A 14,804-nucleotide genomic window follows, 5' to 3' on the forward strand; every position below is an offset into this window, starting at 1 on the left:
AGCAACACTCCAAATAATTTTTGTAAGTAATCCTTACATAATTAAAGTGTTGTGTAACACTTTAATTATTATTTAAATCATTATTTAATTAATTTATTTAAATTAATATCTTATTAATTTAAATATGACGTCGGATATAATTATTTTTAGGATACGACCATTTCCACGTACGCTAGCCTAATCGAGGATCGTCAATACAGTTTTAATATTCAAACACAAACTTACATTCGCGGTGACTTCATACCCCTACGTTTTCACTATTTTTCAATGTTTTTAGGGGGGGGGGGGAATAAAAGTAAAGCACAATGACTCTTGTGTTAATACTCAAACAATTTCAAACCGTTTCAAACCATTTGCTATTGTTTCAAACCGATTTATCACTGCATTTTATCAAAATATAATTATATATGAATATAAAATATATTACATTATATTGTTAACCCTTTTGTAACATGCCGAGCAAAAGTGAACTTTACACAAATCCTTTTATTACTGCTTTATACACACTGATAAATTGAAAATGTTTTCGGTTCATTACAGAGCATATATTTAAAGTATAATAGGTATAGTTTGAGAAACACTACACTATTTTACAAGCTCATGAACACTATACAGAAACAAGTATATAAACTATAATAAGTATAGTTTATGGAACACTACTCTATTTCACTAATTCAAGGATACACTATTAAAATAATTATTTAAGTTTAATTATTTTACATTACAAAGTACACTACTACAAGGTAATACATACAACTTTAAGTACAAGAGAACACTATAACACCACACATAAACTAGTTAATACAGTATTGTGAGGCACTACTTTGTTGTACCCGTAATGATACTGGTTCAAGTCCTATAAATTATAACCAGAGTCTCCTAGAGGGAGAGCGTGAATTTGTGTATAGATCTATACGGGACCGACAATCTCGTACCTGAGCTGCTTGCAACCGCTAGGCCGACATGCCTGGGGTGACAAATATCATAACATTTTGATGCCTGAAGAACGTCGTAGAGGCCATTAGTCATTTTAGCATGGCTATATAAAACTCCCAATAATATCAACTAAAACATTGTTTATGAGATCTAAACTACTTTAATGGTTTTATTTTTATAATAGAACTACATTACAATACACTAGTTTACAGTACAGCTGGTGGATTCCAGACACTTTTATACAAAGGGTTTTCATACAAATACAGTACAGAACACTATTTTTGTAATACCGTACAACATACAAATCAGGGAAACATTCATGATATATTTTTATTTATTAATAAGACTACAATATACTATTTCAGAGTACAGTAAATAACATACATTTTGGTCTTACGGTCTAAGACTACATTTCATTTACTAAAGAAAATATTGGTTTTTCTGGAGGAAAAATATACTTATGAACTCACCAACTTAAATGTTGATACACTTTCAAAATCACTTGTATTCTCAGAGAACCGGTAGATAGACACTACAGGTTTTTGAGAAGACGGAACATCCATTGTGTCTCATCTATAGGTTTGCTATACACTTTGATGCTATACAAACAATGTTGCAAACACAATGTAAACACTATATTATCAATGCATTGGTAGACACTACAGGTTTTTAAGAAGACGGAGCATCTATTGTTCTTTGTATTAGGGATCTAATGAATTATGAGCATTTCTTGCCTTATCATAGGATTTTTTTTGTTTGAATCTGATGCCAATGCCTTATTCTAATTTAAGTTTCATCATATTTGAAGATTTCATATACTAAGCAATATTTAACATTTATATTATTGCAGGTGTATAAGTATGGAGGTCATGAAACATCTTGAAAAAATAAGCATAAATAAGAGTTGCTCTTTATCGATAGTAGGTACCAACTACCCATAGATTCTCTTAACCAATTTTTTTGCACTCTTATTTATATTAGCTAATTGGATGAAGTCAGTTACCCAAAATTAATATTTTCATGTTGTTTTCAATCAATCAGAAAGAATTGCGTTTTTGTAGGAAATCTTTACCCCCCACCCCCAACTACAATACATGGGGGTATTCCTATAATCTTTCCTCAAGTAGGTTCCCCTATCTTTTAGTTGTTTAATTAACTGTTTTTAGATTTATTCTACTCATTTCTTTTGTTTCTGAAACATCTCAATGTTGTCTTATGCTTTTCCCTTTTTGAATTGGTTATAGTTACTACTTTTTTTTTATCCTAGATCGATAAGAATTTTGTTGAGAATTGAATGTTAACATTTTTTTCTTGTGATACTTTTCTACAAAGTTAAGTGTACTTGACATATATATATATATATATATATATATATATATATATATATATATATATATATGATATTGTTTTTCATATGAAATAAATACATCCAATTCAAGCAGCATAATTGCATGTCTTATCATGTTTATGATTAATAGTTTTATTGTTTGTAGACAAAGTTACAGAGAAGGGTTATAGAGAAGTTAAGGGTCTGCATTTGGAGAATAATACAGATGAGTAAGTTTTGATTCATGCACAATTTACTCTAGTTATTAAACTGCATTCTATTGCCATTAAAGGAGTGCATGGGGAAGGTATGTCACCAAACTTCTTTCTTACCTCTTGTGTGTATGTGTGTTTTCTTAACCATAGTTAGTACAGATTCAACATGATTAATTGTATTGTTGTAACACTGTAAATTTTCAAACAAAATTTTCATTTTTAAAACACATAAAAACTCATAATATATTTTTCAAAAACATAATTGTTTCAAGTGTCAACACAAATCCTCATAATAATGTTACCATCCCATAATCATCCACATAGTCTCATATCAGCGTGTACAATCAAGCTTGTGCCTTCTCGTGATCCTAAGAAGTACCTGAAACACATAACATATAACACGGTAAGCACGAAGCTTAGTGAGTTCCCCAAAATACCACACATATCTCATTAGCCTCTGATGTCTATGCTCAAATAAGACCCTCCGGTCAATGTGTCTCATGGGGACCCTCCGGTCCCACAACTCGGGTGGACCCTCCAGTCCAAACTCAGTAAGCTCAGAATAACACAGCATAAAACACAAAACTATAATGCATGATATCACAATACTCAATATAAACACCTAAAACCCTCCAGTCACACCAAGATTACCACTCTAGGTAAAGTATAGTGAGAAGACTCACCTCGTAAGCAGGCAAGTAAATAATCTCTTACACGAATCTCTAACTGCCTTCCGCCTAACATATAAGATAATTATCTCTAATTAACATTTAAAACATGACTCTAAATAAACTAAGTTATTCTCTCTCTCAACTCTTGGAATGGGTAAAGTACCATTTTACCCCTCCATGGTCCCCATAATCCCTGCCTTGACCAAACCCTAAAGTCAACAGAAGTCAACACTTGAGTCAACTGCCCATGTTAACCTGACTAGCCGAGTGCATCTATGTGGCTTGCCGAGTCCCCATTGTTCCTCAGAACATCGCGGAAACCCAACTTAACTCGTCGAGTTACCCATGTCTAAACTCATCGGGGAAAACCCTAGCCGACTCGTCGAGTCAAGTCATTGACTCAGCGAGTCCATTCAATCTGTATTCTCATTCAGATGTTTTAAGGCAGATCCACCACTCCAATGTCACGTAAAGCTTCGTTCCTTACGTTCATGCATGTCATATTTGCTCCATAACTCCAATACAAGCTCCAATAAGGGTTTGGTACTCATAGGCTTGCCTCTAGCTCCATAAAGCTTAGGTCATTAGGCTCTTAAGACCTCCTATAATCCAGATATGAGGTTTCAACCTCAAGATTTGCTCAAGGGACTCAATAACACAAGAAGCGTGGCGAAAATACCTAGAACTCCCCAAACTAAGATCTCACAAGAAAAATGATCAAGATAGCATTTTCTACCTCAAACAGAAGCTATCCACTAAAAACGTCTAGATCCAAATGTCCTTCCTTGATCCAAGCCATGATGCTTTCCTCTTCTTCTCTCCAAGTGCACCAAAATGCTCAAGATAGCCTCTCTTTTTCTCACAAAACAAGCTGAAACTCGATTTGGGTTCTTCACATGGCTCAATGGTGACGAGGGAGGCAGAAATGAGGGCTTAAGGCCCTTTAGATAGGACTCAAACACGGGGATTTAGGGTTTCCTCACACAGTGCCAAGTTGGTGAGTCGGCTCTCTGACTCATCGAGTTGGTCATTAAACCCATGTGATCAATCCAACTCTACTCAACGAGTCGGGCACACAACTCATCGAGTCACTCAGTAAATCCTGAAAATAAATATATAAATATAATACCTGAAAGTCAGGATGTTACAACTCTCCTCCTCTAGAACCATAATTTACCCTCGAAGTCATGCTCTAGAACTAACTCTGGATACTGCTCGCGCATCTCAGATTCCGACTCCCAAGTATACTCGGATCACTTCCGATGTTGCCATTGAACCTGGACTAGGGGCTCCTCTTCATTCCTCAAAACCTTCACTTTCCAATCCAAGATCACTATCGGCCTCTCAATATAATTCAGGCTCGCATCTACCTGAATGTCCTCTAATGGTACCACCGCCGTCTAATCGGCTACACACTTCCTCAACTGAGACACGTGGAAGGTGTTATGAATCTGACTCAACTTTGCAGGTAGCTCCAACTGTTAGGGTGCAAAATCATGCTTGGATGTAGTGTTTTAGGCTTTCCTCTTTGTATGTGTAAATGGGTTGAGTCTTTCCTATAAATAGGAAGTGAGTGACTCCCATTATGTAAGTGAATCCATTTGGAGTGTTAGACTAGAGAGAGAAATTGTATACAAACCCATTTGTATATTCTTTCTAGATCTAATAAGAGCTTACAAAGATTTATTTACTCCATGTGTTCTTGAATTTGTATGATGAATCACTAGATCTTTCGTAATTCCGCACATGCCATCATAATCAACACCACTACAATTGGTATCAGAGCGGGTGTTCTTGATTTGATCAAGAATTGATCCTTGATGGCTTTCTTGATTTGGTGATTCATTTTATGATCTTGGATCTTCGTGTTTTAGAGAGTTTTTGGATTCTAGAAATCGAATTCATCTTTGATTTTATTCATAATTCGATTTTCTTCACCAGAATTCAAGTGATTTTTACTTTCTCTCTCTAGAAAACCCATTCATAATCACTTTTTCTGTCTAGAAATCTCCAAGTTCTAGTGATCAAAAATGACGGTTTACTTGGAGTATGCTTCTTGGATTGTGATCGTTAAAGATGTCAAATACAAAATCGGTTTAGAGCAATTCATTGGATTAATATTGAAAGGCTTAATGATTTCATGGGATACTTTGATTTCTTATGGAGGTTTGAAGGATGATCATGGAGGATTGATTTTTTCAACCACTTTCAAAGATTGAATGCTTGACTAAAGTTTGCCATAACTTGAATAATGAGAGAGATAAAAAGGAAAGAAAGGAAAAAAGAATTGTTTGATAAGTATTTCATTTCTCTTGTTGAAAACCCAAGTGATCTTCAAGCTCTTATGTTTGTTGAAGATGTTCTTAATGATGATCATGTTCTTGATGTTCAAGAAAAAGAAGTTCAAGTTGATTTTCAAGATGAAAAAGTTTTTCGCTCGATTGGAGTTCAAACCAATGATATTTTGTGTTCTTGTGATTCATTTGAAGGAATGATTCCTTATCGGAAGCTGGTGATCGAAGAAAATCACAAGTATCAAACTCCAAAAGATTTGATTCAAACTCAAAATGTTCATGTTGTTGAAAGTGGGTTTGTTCATGAGATGAAGTCTTCAAGATGCAAAAAGATGAGAAAGAAAAATAAGAAGAAGATGAATCGAAAGAACAAGCGGGTTTACTCACAAAAATCGACATATGTTGTGAAGCCAAAATCTGTGAAGCAAATTTGGGTTCCAAAGCAACAATCTCCAAATGTTGCATTGAATTTGAAGTCAAAACCCAAATGTGTTGGTGGTTCTTTTGAAGATGTTCTTGGATCATTAAAGAACACGAAGAACACGAAGAACGAGTTATACATCTCGCATGGTGGGTGGTACAATGTTCAATTTGGAGATTTTCTCATTCCGACAAAAGAACCAAGATCTTCCAAATTTGATTCGTTTGTTGAAAATGGATCTCGATTCGTGAAAAAGGTAACTCAAATTCTCAAATGGATTCCAAAATGCCCATGATTTTGATTCATACTTTGCGTTTTTCATTTTTGATCGATTTGCCTCATTGGATCTAATCTATTTCAACCCCATTGTTTGATCCATTTATTGTTACATACATAAAAAATCGAGCCTAAAATCAAAATTCGTTTAACTGTTCATTGTGATTCAATTACTTTTGATATTACAATTCATTGTCCATTTGAGCCCAACATTTGAGAAATTATGTTCATGAAACCCAAATTAAATATCACGGGTACTGTTCATCATTATTGAGCCCAAACATTTTATGATCCGATAATAACTTTTTGAGTCCATTATCCACTGTTCGTCATTCATCATCATTGCTTTATCTGTTGTACGTTCTTGATGTTCGTAATACGTTTTTTTAGTTCTTGTGCATCGATTTCTTCTCATACTTCTTGCAAATCGATTACCGATTACTGGTGATATAAACTTGTGAATCGATTTTATTGTTTTTGTCTTCAATCTCTAAATCGATGAGGATCAAGTTTTGGCTAAGAAATTGAACTGTGAATCTTTGGTTTTGGATGAATATGGTCATGAACAGTTGAAGGAGATGAAGAACTGTTGAAGGAACACATTTTGATCTGAAATTGGACCTTAGATTCGTCAATTTCATGTTTATGGTTCGTTGACTCTAAAAAGTCAAACTGTGAAAAAGATGAAATTCAAGAGATGAATCGATGAATTAGAGGCCGAAATTTGTTAATACAGGTTGTATTTGGGATGTGGATGTCGAAATCAAGTTTAATTTCGAATGTGGATGAGTTGTCTTCGTGATGTTGAACACTGTGAGTTGTTCATGTTCGTATCTTGAAAATGATTTGGAAATTGATCATCTTGTGGTAAATGCAAAGACAAAGTTAATACAAGAGTCGATAGATGCGAAGTCAAGAAAGGTTGGAATTGATGGGTTAGTGTTTGAAAAGCGAAGTGACTGGAATCAATTATTTTGATTTCGTTGATTGTCGATTTTGTCGATTATTTTGATGATCGATTGTTGGTTACAACTAGAGACTAACGAATCGATGGTTGAAGGCTTTGAAATCGAAGATTAATAGTCGATGGAAGAAATTAGGATTGATGGTTGCTAACTACTTGCTTATAATTGGTATTGGTGATCGAAGATTGATGAGTGAATGTGTTTTGATTTCGATGGTCGATGGTTTGATGAGTAATATCGACTGGAACGCGAAACCATGGATTTTGAAAAGCCAATCAGGTGGATTCGCATATGACATCAATTTGTGTTCGTATCTGGGTTTCAAAAATGATTTCGCATTTGGTGAGAAAAAATTGTGTGGTTAATGGTAAAACAAGATTCGCATATAAGGATGTCATCTGGATCGTTCGCATCTATTGAGTTCGCATATAAGGTTGTGATATGGTTCGCATATATGAAAGTCGTTCAGTTCGCATTTGGTTATAGAAATCAAAATTGAGTTCGCATTTGGCTCTCAATATCAATTTCGCATGTTTGGTTAATTGGGTTAAAGATGCGAAGCATTTGTAAGGAACATGCGAAGAATCTGGAACATGCGAAGTTTTCACTGGTGAGTGAATTGGGGAAGAAAGCAAATAGTTTCGAATTTGGCCCTTATATTTTCACGAAATGGCAAAATTAGCCTATTTTCGCAAGTTTGAAGAAAATGCAGAAATTTTCAAAATGAGTACCTGCAGTTTCGGATTTTTGGCAACAAATACCCAACTTCGCATATGGGTAATATTTCAGTTCTGGTCCCTGCAGTTTGTGCGAATTTACGCTTTATGCCCGAGTTCGCAAATGGGCTAGAGTTTCGCATATTTGACTGTTTTTGGTGCAACGGGTCCCTGCAAGTTTCAGAAAGTGAAAATTTCTACCCGGATTTTTGAAAAATCTTGCAACTTTCACCCAAAAAGTCAAAAAGTTTTCATAAATTGGAAATTTTTTGTGGCTTTTTCGTGATTGTTTTTCCGTGAAAGATTTTTGGTGATTCATTTTTGGTACACATCAAGGGGGAGTATTGTATTGTCTATTCCTCGGGCGCTTCTCATCCTTAGTGGGTTTTATAATCATTTTTTGATTATAAAAAGGGGGAGAATGATGGGTATTCGAAGCTTCTCGGGTTTGTCGAATATTCATTTGTGGATTTGAAGACCGGTGTTACTTCGAGGGGGAGTTTGGTCTTGATCGCGCTAGCTCGTTGGAGATTAAAGTCGGACATCCAATCCTAAGTTTGAGGGGGAGAATGTTAGGGTGCAAAGTCATGCTTGGATGTAGTGTTTTAGGCTTTCCTCTTTGTATGTGTAAATGGGTTGAGTCTTTCCTATAAATAGGAAGTGAGTGACTCCCATTATGTAAGTGAATCCATTTGGAGTGTTAGACTAGAGAGAGAAATTGTATACAAACCCATTTGTATATTCTTTCTAGATCTAATAAGAGCTTACAAAGATTTATTTACTCCATGTGTTCTTGAATTTGTATGATGAATCACTAGATCTTTCGTAATTCTGCACATGTCATCATAATCAAAACCACTACACCAACCGGTAAGATGCCTTACCCATTTTGGCGATCACTCTGAAAGGACCAATGTATTGGGGCCCTAGCTTGCCATGTTTCCTGAATTGGAACACCCCTTTCCATGGGGATACCTTTAGGAGGACAAAATCTCCAACCTGGAACTCTAGCTCGGATTGTCGCTGATCTGCGTAACTCTTCTGGCGACTCTGGGCTGTCAGTAACCACCGTCTGACCTGTTGAATCTGCTCAGTCGTCTTCAGCACTATCTCAGTGCCACCCATCACTCACTGCCCTACCTCTCCCCAACATATGGGAGTCCGAAACCTCTTCCTATATAAAAGCTCGAAGGGAGGCATGCTGATACTGGAATGGTGGCTATTGTTGTATGAAAACTCAACCAAGGGAAAATAGGTGTCCCAACTTCCTCCGAAGTCCATAACACATACAAGTAGCATGTCTTCGAGCGTCTGAAACATCCGCTCACTCTTCCCGTCTGTCTGTGGGTGGTATGCGGTACTGAAATGCAACCGGGTACATCTCGATCTGACACTATCGAGGTCGGCACCCCATGTCGTGCTTCCACCTCTCTCATATAAATCTCGGCCAATTTCTCTACAGAAGAGCTCTCACTAATGACGAGGAAGTGAGCACTTTATGCTAACTGGTTTACAATCATCCATATCGCGTCAACCCCATGTGCAGTCTTCGGTAGCTGGGTGATAAAATCCATCGAAATATGTTCCCACTTCCACTAGGGAATCTCTAGAGGCTGTATCGGGCCATGTGGTTGCTGGTGCTCCGCGTTAACCCGACGACATGTCAAGCACCTCTCAATACCCATGCCACGTCTCTCTTCATAAAGGGCCACCAGTAATCCCTCTTCGGGTCCAAATACATCTTAGTGGCCCCCAGGTGGATTGAGAATCTTGATCTATGTGCCTCCTCCATCAATACACGACGAGCTCCACCTGTATAGGGCACCCAAATCCACCCACGGAAAGTCATAAGCCCACGACTGTTCGTCTCAAACTCGGAAACCTGCCCAATCACCAGCTCCCTCTTGCGGTTCTCCGGTTGCACGGCCTCCACCTGGGCCTCTCGAATGGTATCTAAGACTAGATTCATCACTGTTATCCTCATGCACACATCTCAGATCAGAGCACTCACTTCTCTATGGATCAAGGTGTCGGCTACCACATTAGCCCTACCCGGATGATATAAGATCTCGCAGTCATAGTCTTTCACTACATACAACCACCTCCTTTGCCTCATATTCAGATTGGGCTGAGCGATGAGGTACTTCAGGCTCTTGTCGTCCGTATATATGGTACACCGGAATCCATACAGATAGTGGCACCAGATCTTGAGGGCGAACACTACCGCCTCTATCCCTAAATTGTGGGTGGGATACCTTGTCTCATGAGGCTTCAAGTGCCTCAATGCATATGCTATCACGTTCCCCCTCTGCATCAACACCGCACCCATCCCAGATATAGAAGCATCACAATAAACCACAAAGTCCTCCACTCCCTCGAGAAGGGCTAACATTGGGGCTTCGCATAATCTCTGGTGAAGGATCTCAAATGAGGCCTGCTGCTCGGGCCCCCAAGCAAAAGTAACACCCTTCTGGGCCAACCTTTTGAGAGTAACGACAATCTTGGAGAAATCTCTGATAAACCTCCAGTAGTAGCCGGCCAAACCTAAAAAACTCCTTATCTAGGATGGGGATCTCGGTATCACCCACCTCATAACTACCTCAATCTTGTCTGGGTCAACCAATATCCCATTCTAGTTAACAAGGTGTCCCAGGAACTGGACCTCTCGTAACCAGAAATCACACTTGGAGAATTTGGTGTAAATCCTCTCCATCCTCAGTACTCTAAGAATCTCTCTAAGATGCTCCTCATGCTGCTCTCTGGATCTCGAATACACCAGAATATTTTCGATGAACACGATCACCGATCGATCCAACCTAGGCCTGCACACCCGGTTCATTAGGTCCATGAATGCTACAGGTGCGTTAGTGAGTTCGAAAGGCATCACCATGAACTCGTAGTGCCCATAACGAGTCCTAAAGGCCGTCTTCTGGATATCCTCGTCGCAGACTCTCATCTGATGATATCCAGATCTCAAATCAATCTTGGAAAACCATGATTCTCCCTACAACTGATCGAATAAATCATCGATCCTCGGTAGTGGATAACAGTTCTTGACCGTCAGCTTGTTCAAGTCCCGATAATCAATACACATCCAATGTGAACTATTCTTTTTCTTGACAAAAAGGATCGATGCTCCCCACGGTGAGGTACTCGATCTGATAAAACCCTTCCCCAGCAGCTCTTGGAGCTTTGAGGATAAGTCCTACATCTCTGGTAGCGCAAGGTGATAAGGTGCTTTGACAATAGGTGCCACTCCCGGAACAAAATCAATCTGGAACTCCACCTGCCTATGACACCCGACAACTCCTCGGGAAAAACATCCAGAAACTGACACACTATCAAAACCTCGACGATAGAATGTGGCCTATCTGTAGCAACCCGCATATCCATCATATACGCCAAAAAGCCCATACAACCTTGTTATAGACTCTGACTCGCTCTAGAAGCCGAGCAGAAGGCTGTTCCAGATCTGGTACCCTCACCATACACCGTAAGCACTCCCCCACTAGGGTCTCGTATAGTCACCATCTGATGCTCACAGTCGATCACAACTCCAAACCGACTTAACTAATCCATGCCCACTATGAGACAAACAACATCCCTTGCGATCGGTACCAGATCTATTGGGAACTCAACACAAAAAACCTCTAGTACATACCCCAGATCACATCAGTAGCAAAACCGTATTCTTGTCAGCTATAGACACCTTCAGAGGTCGACTCAACACCTCACGTCAGATACTGATGTGACTACTAAAAACTAAAGACACGAAGGATCGACTTACAACCGAGTCAAATAACACCAAAGTAGGTACAAAATTGACAAGAAAAGTACCTATACACAACACAATATAAGAACAACATAACTCAAAAGAATATAAATAAAGAATACGAACCGGCCACGATGCCAGGTGCTGCGTGGACCTCCTCCGTTGTCAGCTGAAAGGCTCTCCCGCGAACCCTCGTTGTCTCGACCTTTGCTGGTTGTCTCACAATAGCACATAAAGCAACAGGTGCAGATCCATGTGCTGATCCCTGGAGGAGCTGAGGCCACTCGGCCTTCCGATGGCTGGTCTGGTTGCAGTGAAAGAAAACTGCAAACCCCTTGGGGAAATCATTCGCCATATGCCCCTCTTTTCCGTATTTGTATCAAATCCCCGCTTGGCACGATCCCACGTGACTCTTGTCGCACTTGCCACAAGTTTGTACCTTCTAGCCCCCAGTCCTCGTATCAGCGGGCTTAGCCCGCTTTGTTTCCGGCTGCGACTGCACTGGTCTCTGGTCCTTTCCCCGAGACTCCTCCTCCTATCTAGTCTTCAACTCTAGCTTAATCCGCCTACACCTGGCATTGGTCTGAAGCTCAAAGAATGTTCGGTATGATGAGCTCGCTACGAGCTCTCGTATATCCCTCCTCAATATGCTCATACATCAGCTCACACGTGCCTGCTCGGTGGACACGTGCTCCGGGAAAAACAACGCCTTCTCGTGAAACATCCTCATAATCTCAGTCACTGACTCTGTCTTCTGCTTGAGAGACAAAAATTATTGTGTGAAACGTTCCCTCTCCACCGGGGGAACATAGTCATCTCGAAACAACTGAGTGAACTTCTCCCACGTCACTGCAGCATGGTCTGTAGGAGTAAAATTGGTAGTCATAAGCTTCCACCAGTCCTCCCCCCTACACGAAGTTGGTTCAGTGCAAACTGAACTCTCAAATGATTAGGGCATGAACATGTATAAAAACACCCCTCCATATTAGAGATCCATCTTATAGAAACAATCGGATATTGTGTCCTATCAAACTCTGGTGGCTTCATGTTGTTGAACTCCAAAAACAACAACAAGTCACCTCCCTGTGGCCTGGTAGCGGCGACAGCTGCGGTGGGTGCAGAAGGAGCCACCTCGGTAATAGCAACATATTGCTCATCAAATGTCTCAATCATTGTGGTCTTAATAGACCCAAACATCTCAGGTATCGCCTCTCGAATGGATGTGGCCTCCTCCTAGTGAATCATCTTATGAATCTCATCATCACTAGTCCCACTGCTCCTAGAGTTGTGGCGTGTACCCACCATGATGTCTTTGAAACATAACATAAAAATCATCAGAGACTCACTCGAGTATACTCACACTCGATCACCCGCCCTTTCTTGTTCCTTAGCATCCTAAGAATTCTTACTTCGGTTACATACAAATCCGATGCTTTTAGTAGTACGGACCCAATACTACCTTCCGCACAAACATGTAGTCACCCCAAGTCCTCTTCCTAGGATCCCAATTCACAAGTACTCTAAATCTCTCTAATCACAAACTTCCCTCTCAATATACCTCTCATACGCTTATCTAGTTATCTCTCCTAGATTATCCCTCAACTCAGAACTCTCTCCCAAAGTGATTCCTTCCAAATACTCTTATTCAACATATAGTCAAAGCAATTATCAGATACCAACAACTCCTAGGCTAAGGCATCACAAATCAGGCAACTCTAGCCCTAAATATGAAATACCTAGCCTATCCTCTAGCATGCATCCCTAACATCACACAAATATCTCATAACACAGTTAAGTAAGGGTATTTTGGGAAATCACCGTTCGGCCTCTGGCTGATTGTACACACTGCTCCAACTCGTTTTTCTCTTTAAAATCTTTCTCGTTTTAGAAGAATTATTTCTTTTGAAATTTTTTCTCAAATCCCCAGTTTGAGTCCAGACACACCTGGAGATGTACCCGAATCCCTCAAACTAAGACTCTAATACTAACTTGTAACACCGTAAATTTTCAAACAAAATTTTCATTTTTAAAACACATAAAAACTCATAATATATTTCTCAAAAACATAATTGTTTCAAGTGTCAACACAAATCCTCATAATAATGTCACTATCCCAAAATCATCCACATAGTCTCGTATCAGTGTGTACAATCAAGTCGGTGCCTTCCCGTGATCCTGGGAAGTACCCGAAACACATAACACATAACATGGTAAATACGAAGCTTAGTGAGTTCCCCAAAATACCACACATATCTCATTAGCCTCTCATGGCTATGCTCAAATAAGATCCATGGGACCCTCCGGTCCTAACTCAGTAAGCCGAGAATAACACAGCACGAAACACAAGAATATAATGCAAGATAGCACAATACTTAATATAAACACGTAAGACCCTCCGGTCACACCAAGATTACCACTATAGGTAAAGTATAGTGAGAAGACTCACCTCGTAAGCAGGGGAATAAATAATCTCGTACACGAATCTCGACCTAGCTTCCGCCTAACACATAAGATAATTATCTCTAATTAACATTTAAATCACGAATCTATATAAACTAAGTTATTCTCTCTCTCAAATTATTGTAATGGGTAAAATACCATTTTACCCCTCCATGGTCCCCATAATCTCTATCTTGACCAAACTCTAAAGTCAATAGAAGTCAACACCTGAGTCAACTGTCCATGTTGACCTGACTCGCGAGTGCATCTATGTGACTCGCCGAGTCCCCATTGTTCCTCAAAACATCGTGGAAACCCAACTTAACTCGTCGAGTTGTCTCATCAACTCGCCGAGTTACCCATGTCCAAACTCATCGGGGAAAACCCTAGCCGACTCGTCGAGTCAGTTCATTGACTCAGCGAATCCATTCAGTCTGTATTCTCATTCAGACGTTTTAAGGCAGATCCACCACTCCAAACTCTAGATCTACTTTCCTAAGGCTCAAATGTCACATAAAACTTTGATCTTTACGTTCATGCATGTCATATTTGCTCCATAACGCCAATACAAGCTCCAACAAGGGTTTCGTACTCATAGGCTTGCCTCTAGCTCCATAAAGCTTAGGTGTTTGGGCTCCCAGTACCTCCTACAATCCAGATATGAGGTTTCAACCTCAAGATCTGCTCAAGGGACTCAATAACACAAGAAGGATGGCAAAAATCCCTAGAACTCTCCAAACTAAGATCTCACAAGAAAAATGATCAAGATAGC

This window comes from Lactuca serriola, chromosome 3, assembly GCF_051521515.1.
Source record: "Lactuca serriola cultivar US96UC23 chromosome 3, Lser_US96UC23_V15, whole genome shotgun sequence".
In the NCBI taxonomy this organism is placed as follows: domain Eukaryota; kingdom Viridiplantae; phylum Streptophyta; class Magnoliopsida; order Asterales; family Asteraceae; genus Lactuca; species Lactuca serriola.